We start from the raw sequence: 7989 nt of genomic DNA, 5'->3' as shown, positions 1-7989 counted from the left end.
ATGCTCCGCAACCTGGCGGACGCTGAGAAGGCCCGGCTCCTGGACTGTCTCAATGCTGTCTGGAACAACGGCCAGCTCCCCGAGTCGTGGCTCACTGCCATAGTCGTGCCCATACTGAAGGCACGAAAGCCAGCCACTGCTCCATCGTCCTACAGGCCTGTCTCCCTTACATCTGCGGTCTGCAAGATCATGGAGACCATGGTCCTGGTGCGCCTGCAGTGGATAGCCAGGGTGCTGGAGTTCTTTCCGGAGCAGCAGACTGCCTTCCGCAGTCGCCGCTGCACAGCTGACTCCATAGGCGACGTCGTGTCAACACTGGAGCAGGCCAGGAGCGAAGGTGAGGCAGCCCTGCTGGTCCTCCTGGATGTGCAGAGTGCCTTCGACGGCCTGCCCCACCAGGTGGTGATACACGCCCTCGATGCACTGGGAGTGTCGGGACGCATGGAGCAATTCGTGCGTGCCTTCCTGACTGGTCGCTCGTTCCGAGTGCGCGTGGGCACCGCACAGAGCTCCCCGCAACCGGTCACGGCAGGCGTGCCTCAGGGGTCGGTGCTGAGCCCCTTTCTTTTCAACGTGGCCCTGGCACGCCTGCCCTCATCCATCCCGAAGGGCCGGCGCTTCCCAGTGCACTGCTCAGTGTATGCGGACGACATCGCCCTGTGGACCAGCGGACCACGACGCAGCCTTCCTGCAGTCCGGACCTGCCTCCAGGAGGCCCTGGACGCCTCGGTGGGCCACCTGGCTTCCGTGGGCCTCACGGTGTCCTCTGCCAAGACTAAGGCTCTCTTGGTGCATCCTCGTTCGGCCACCCGACGGAGCGCTGCCTGTCTCAGCGTAGGAGGCACCAGGATACCATGGCAGAAGACAGTCACGTACCTGGGACTGCAGATAGACCACCTGCTGACCTGGACTCCCGCTGTAAAGGCTGCCGTGGACCAGGTCCAGAGGGTCCAGAAAGCAGTCAGCCGCATCTTCTTGAGGGGCCGAGGATGCTCGACATCCTGGGCGCTGCGTCTGCATTCTGCAGCCGCCACCTCCAGGCTGCTCTACGCCCGGCCACTCGTCACGCTGTCAGCAGCCCGGCTGAGACGTCTGGAGCAGCTACACAGAGGCTTCATCAGGAGCGTGCTGGGGCTGCCCCGGACCTATCAGATAGCAGCAACGCTCGCAGAGGCGGGGGCGTGGCCTCTGTCCCTCCTGCTGCAGCAACGTGGCCTGCTGCACATCGACAGGCTGGCCCACGCCCCTGACGGAGAATGCCTGCTCGCCCGCCTGGCGAGTCGTCCCTCCTCCAGGATGGGGAGCCTCGTCGACACATACCAGGCAGTGGTCGGCCAGGTACCCCCAGCACCAAGACTCCCGCCACCACACGAGAGAGAGGCCCCTGGTCATCACCACCTCGCTTGAAGGACACAGCAAGCGCCGATCGTCCAGCTGCGTACTCCTCCAGGTGGCTACCTCCAAGCTGGAGGAAGAGCTGGCGGGGAGAGTGCTTGTCTTCACGGATGGCTCCGTCCTCCCCGACAGCGGCTCAGCCACTGCGGCCTGTGTGGCCCCTGCGCTCGGCAGGGCATCGACCTGTCGACTCCCCTTCTCGGCCAGCTCCACCACTGCTGAGATGGCGGGCCTCCACCTGGCCGCAGACCTGCTGGCAGCCGAGCCTCCTGGGGTACCGGCCGCAGTGCCCAGCGACTCGCGAGCTGCTCTCCAGGCTGTGTGCCTCCCGGAGAGGGCTGGCTTCAGTGCAGCCCTCCTGGTGACGAAGCTCCACGCTCTCCGCGCCAGTGGTACTGACGTCTCTTTGCACTGGGTTCCTGCTCACGTGGGAATCCCAGGCATTGAAGAGGCAGATGCCTTGGCAAAGGAGGCACACGGCACGGACACGGCCCCCAGCCAGGCGGTCGTGTCGTCGGACTACTCCAGGAGCACCATTCAACGACTGCTGCTGAGTTGCCACCCCGACGCACGCGTGGCAAGGCGGAGCCCTCCGACACGGCTGCCTGACAGGGGACTGACCAGAAGGGAGAGATCCCTCCTACTACGCCTTCGGATTGGCTGCTGCTGGACAGCCGCCCGAAGCTTCCGCCTGGGCAGAGCAGACTCCCCAGCCTGCTCTCAGTGCGGGGCAGACGAAACACTGGAGCACCTCCTATGTTCCTGCCCCGCACTCGACCAACACCGCAACACCATGGTGGCTCAACTCCGCCGCTGGGACTACCTTCTGCTGCCAGCACGGACCTGCTGCATCCAGCCCGCAACCCCAGCCAAGTGTTCAAGGTGGTCCTCGGCTACCTTGCGGACACTATGCTGGCTGACCGGCTGTAGGGGCACCCTGCCCGAGACGAGGACGACTGCCCTCTCCCTTCCCCATTCTCCCACTATTTTCCTCTTTCTCCCCCCATACCCCTCCCCTCAGATGCTGAGCCGTGCTCCCTATAAGAGCTGCAGAAATATGCATCTTTTCCCACCCTAAACCTCTACTACTACTACTACCGTGCCTGGCGTCAGAGGAAAGCGCAAGACCGCCACCTGCGACAGGAGACGGCCGCGGTGATCGAGGAGCAGCTCTCCGGCCGCGTGCTTGTGTACACCGACGGCTCTGTGCTCCGAGACGGCGCGGCTTCGGCGGCCTGCGTTGCCCCCGAACTCTCGGCGCAGAGCCAGTGCCGTGTCCTGCGCGCGGTGTCGTCAACGCATGCGCAGCTGGCCGCCATTGACCTGGCTGCCGAGCTGCTGCTCGAACTTCCTGTCCGGCGAGCTGCCGTCCTGACGGACTCACGGGCGGCGCTGTGCATGCTGGCCAGGGAGGATCACGGCCCCACGCTCATCCGCCGGCTCCAGTGCAAGCTTGACGGCGTTTGCGAGCGGGGATGCGACTTCGTCTTCCAGTGGGTACCTTCTCACGTTGGCCTGCAGTGAAACGAGGAAGCAGACCGGCTCGCAAAGGAGGCCCATTCCTCGCCGGTCCCGCTGTCGCGGTTCGTGACACGGTTTGACATCGCCTGCCACTCCGTGGCTGGCTATCTGAACACGCAGCATCCGGACCCTCGCGTCGCCGACGGCGTGCCGCCCAAGTTGCTGCCCCGCAAGGGCCTGAGCCGGCGAGACCGCGCTCTCATCCTGCGACTCCGCATCGGCTGCGGCCGGACGGCCGAAAGGTTGCATCGTCTGTCGGGGGAGGGCTCACCGTCCTGTGATGGGTGCGCCGACATTGAGACGGTTGAGCACGCCCTCCTTCAGTGCCCCGCACGTGCATCGGAGCGCGGCGCACTTGTTACGACATACCGCCGCCCCGGGCTGCCCGCAGATACTATGCAGCAGCTCCTGTTCCCGGCCACACACCCCTCCATTGCCAGGCACGCCTTCTCGGCGTTACTTGTTTATCTGGAGGAAGCCAACCTGCGCGCTCGGCTGTGAGTCGTGCCGCCTTCACCTCCTGGCCTTGCCGCTCGGTCTTTTTCCTCTCTTTCATTTTTTTTATTACCCCCCCCCCACTTTCTCTCTACCCTGTCACTATATCTCCCTCACCCCCTTCCCTGTACAGCGCTGTTGAGGTGCCCTCCCCCGAGAGGCAGTTACGGCGCTGTACTTTTCTCCTATTTCTAAGAATCAATCACACACACAATGGAAAGCGGCCGGGTGACTCACCCACCGCAGCGATGACGCGGCCCAGCGGCCCTGCCCACCCACGTGGCCCCGATGGTGCCCCGCCACCTCCTTCAAAACGTAACCGCCGCTGCGGACGCCGAAGACAACGTTCCTGTCGCGCCACAGCCCTCCTGCCATGGCGGCAACCCTGCGATACTGTGCTTTATCGCCCCCTCGCTGGGAAGGCAAAGTTCCTTGCACACTCCCAGGAGGCGATCGCCGCACAGCTCTCTCGCGTTGCGGGTGCTCACCGTGTCCGTGTCAACTTTCGCCTAAATGCATCGTGGCTGCTGATGCTGCCCCTGACGCCCCACTGGACCCGCTACTAGCCGTCACAGCGATCTGTGGCGTCCCTGTTCGCGCCACGACTGCCCCAGCCGAATCCTGCATGGGATACGTTTTGGCGTTGGCTCTTCCCTCAGCAACGACACACTCCTTGCTAATATCGAGTCGGGGGTTGCCATCCTCAGGTGCTCCCGTGCGGGCAACAACGTTGTCCTCCGTGTCGCGGGCAGGAACCTCCCTGCTGAGGTCTCGCTTTAAAGCTCCGCCGGCGCGTGCTCCCAAAACGCCCCCGCCCTAGACAGTGCCACCACTGTGGCGCTTACGGCCACGTAACCGCGGCTTCCACTTCCCACCGGCGCTGCCTCCGATGCGGCGGCGAACACGTAACGCCTGAGTGCACTGTCAAACAAGGCAAGTGCATCAACTGCTGCGGCCCTCTCGTCGCTACAGAGCACACTGCCCCAAATGGCAGCATGAAAGCAAAGTCGCCTAGACACTCGCGTCCTCCGAACTTCTCGTCGCCAAGCGGCCAACCTCGTGCGTTCCATGCGACAACCCGCCTCACAGGTGCTGCTACAACTCGCCGCCTCCCGCGTTTCGTCCCGCGTGCAACCAGGCCGGATCTATTCCGAAGCCGCAGGTGACCGACCGCCCGGCGAGGCCGCCCGTCGCAGGCAACACCACAACACCTGCGACCCGTTCGCCCGTGACGTCCCCCGACTCGCGCGATGCCGTCATCGCCTTCCTGTCTGCCGCACTGGCGTATGCGACAGAGTTGTTGCAGCAGGACAGCCCCGCACGCCAACTGTGCGCCCCTGCCCTTGGCGCTCACCGAGCACTGGCCAGCAATGGCAGCTAGACCCCAGGACGCCTCCCAGCCGCGCATACTGCAGTGGAACTGCAGCTCCCTGCGCCGCCGACACGCTGAGCTCGCAGAGCACCTATATACCTCTGCACGACTACGATGTCCTGGCTCTTCAGGAAACATGCGCGTGCAGAGAGGTCTCGCTGCCGGGCTACATCGGCTACAGCAGTGCGCCTGACTGCCTTGCCCGAGTGTCACGCTGCGCCGTGCTCCAACGACTCACACCCGCCTGGCCAACCCTGTGTCGCCGTATACGTGCGAGCTGCCCTCCCCCATGTGCGGGTCCCCACTGACCACCTGTGCTCCGCCATGGCTGAGTGTGTGGCTGTGACTGCGCGAATGCGCGGCACCAACACGTCGGTGGCCAGTGTGTACGTGCGTGAGAGCAAATGCCGCTTTCACTACTCCTTCCTCACGCGCCTCGTTGCCCTGCTCTCGCCTGACTCTGTGATGTGGGGCGACTTCAACGCCCATCACCGTGACTGGGGTGGGCGGCAACGTGCGGGGAAAGGCCTTGTCAGTCATCGCCACTGTTTGCCTCACCGTCCTCAAGAGTGGTGAGCCTACGTTTGTTCGCCGGAACGGGGTCGCCACAGTGCTAGATCCAGCTCTGGTATCCGAGCGCTGCTCTTGCACCTGGCAGCGCCCTCCGGACACCGCCGGATCAGACCACTTCTCCATCTCCCTGTGCCCTACCAAGCCCATTCGCGGTGCCACGCGCATCTACGCTGTCGTACGGTGACCGCTTTTCCGAGAGCTGTGTGCTAGACCTTCGCGAACGTCGCCGAATGCGCGAGCCGTGCTACCACGCGCGCGATCGTCCCTGCTGGCACGCCCTTTCCTGACATTAAGCTGCTCAGCATCCGCGCAGCTCGCCGGCCTGTTCAGCGACGTGCTATCCGCTCCGGTGCCTTCGCGGACTGGACCATGTATAACCGACTCGACGCGGTGTCCAGACGCACGCTAGGCAGCTGCGCCGACGCGCTGGGCGGGCCTCTGCTCTTCCCTTGCAGACCCGCGCAACCAACACCGCGGCTGGCGCATCCTGACTGCGCTCCTGAACCCGAAGACGCCACGCTTCCCCGTCCTCGCCATCGCGGTGGCGCACGGCATCAGCGAGCTTGCACTCGCCGAACAGCTGGCGGACGCCTTTGCCGCCCCCGCTGTCACTCCCACACTCGGCGCCCCTGCAGTCGACCTGCAGGCGCTCTACGTGGCTGTGTTCGGGCGAGGTGGGGACCAACCAGTCGTCCCACGCGCAGGCAATCACAAATCTGTGCGAGGAGGACTTAACTTTCCACGAACTCCAGCGCGTCCTCTGCCGTGTGCGGCGCCGCAGTGCGCCCGGGCAGGACGGAGTCACGCATCAAATGCTGCGCAACTTGGATGACGACCAGCGCCGCCTCCTGCTCAATGCATGCAACGATGTCCTGTGCAGTGGGTGCCTCCCAGAGTCCTGGCGCTGCGCCCTCGTGGTGCCCGTACTCAAGCGTGGCAAGCCCCCCCTCCCACAACCTCGCTTCGTACAGACCCATCTCCCTCACGTCAGTCCATGGCAAGACGTTGGAGGCGATGGCTCGGTCGAGGCTACAGTGGATTGCCGACATCCGAGGCACTTTTCCGCCCGAACAGTGTGGATTCCGCGGCCGACTGCCTTGCCGCCGTCGTGGGCACCCTGGCACAGGTATAGTAAGTATATTCCAGGCACTATAGCACAGGCGAGTCGCGACGGCCACGCCGCCTACCTGCTGCTGCTGGACGTCCAGAGCGCTTCGATTCCCTCCCCCATGCAACCATCATCTCGGCTGCGCGCGCTCTTGGTGTGGAAGGCAGACTTCTCGCATACATCCGAGCATTCCTCACCGACAGAACACCTGCTGTCCGTGTAGGGCAGGCCATCAGCTCGCCTCGTTCGGAGACGTGCGGCGTGCCTCAGGGGAGTGTGCTTAGCCCCTATCTGTTCAACCTCGCACTTGCGCCCATCAGCGAATGCGTGCGCAGCAGTGGGCACCTTCCTGTGCGCGCCGTGGTCTACGCGGACGACGTGGCACTCTTCGTTCGTGGCCCTCCGTCGGCCATGGCGGAGATGCGTGGGCACCTACAGGCGGCGGTTGATGCGGTCGGCGATTTCCTCCGTGTCATTATCCTGCGCTTGTCGACGCAGACGACGAGATGCGATTCAGACGCGGTCCCAAGCCTCCGCCGGTATGGTGGCTCCATCTATTTAAGGCGCCGGCAAACGCAACCTTTCAGACACTGTAAATTTTGCTGCCGCCTTAACTAGATGGCGCTCACACACCGAGTGACGCTCGGGATAACGTTGATTGCGCTAGATTGGGCGCGTTGCAATGGGAGCGAATGTGACAGCCGTAGTTGCATTGTCGGCTGCTTCGCTCGGCCGAACGGCGCTAGCCTTCGGCGATGGAATGCGTCGGCCTGCTCGCGTGACGGCGTCCCGAGCAGGCCGCGTCGGGCGCGTTGCAATGGGCGCGAATGTGACAGCCGTAGTTGCATTGTCGGCCGCTTGGCTGGGCCGAATGGCGCTAGCCATCGGCGATGGAACGCGTCGGCTTGCACGCGCGACGGCGTCCCAAGCGCCTTCCTGACGCATTCACTCAAATTACTAGGTAGTACTAGAGTGTACTATACTCGCGGACAACTTTCTGTGGCAATGAAGGGAAAGCTACGGAGGCAAAGCACGCAGAACTGACAGCACTTCTGAAAAGAATCCCGCGTTTTAATCGACGTTGGTTTAGGCTGGGGAAGAGAAAACATAAACAGCTTATTAACAACAGTTACATAAGACAGAACACACCACAGAGTGTAAACGTTTACTTATTTTGCGGCTTTTCTCTTCCGCGTCTGGGGAAACGCGAAACCGTCGCACGTGGAAGCTGCGTCGATTCAGCGTCCGTTCCGAGCAGCCAAAAGCACTGTCAAACGCTGCCGGACTACTTGGCGCGGTAACACATGTGCAGCATCCACGCGCCCGTGGCTTTCACTTCATTGCCACAAAAAGTTGTCCGCGAGTATAGTGGTACTGTCGAAGTGCTCGTCTAGCTTACGCTGTGACTGTGCTGCGTATCCCGCGCAGGCCTGCTTTCTATTTTTTTTCTTGGCTCGGTGACGGCATGCATTGACGTCGCATTTCCGAACAAGATGTTTTTAAATGCAACATTGCGTTTGCATGT

General features: G+C 63.1%; 1 pseudogene; it reads left to right on the top strand.

Annotated features, from left to right (window-relative positions):
* On the top strand, nucleotides 1–4792 carry LOC125947226 (uncharacterized; annotated as a pseudogene).
* Nucleotides 4793–7989: the final 3197 nt, after the last annotated feature.

This window comes from Dermacentor silvarum, chromosome 7 (assembly GCF_013339745.2).
Source record: "Dermacentor silvarum isolate Dsil-2018 chromosome 7, BIME_Dsil_1.4, whole genome shotgun sequence".
NCBI lineage: Eukaryota > Metazoa > Arthropoda > Arachnida > Ixodida > Ixodidae > Dermacentor > Dermacentor silvarum.
This window is presented reverse-complemented; position numbering and strand designations above follow the sequence as displayed.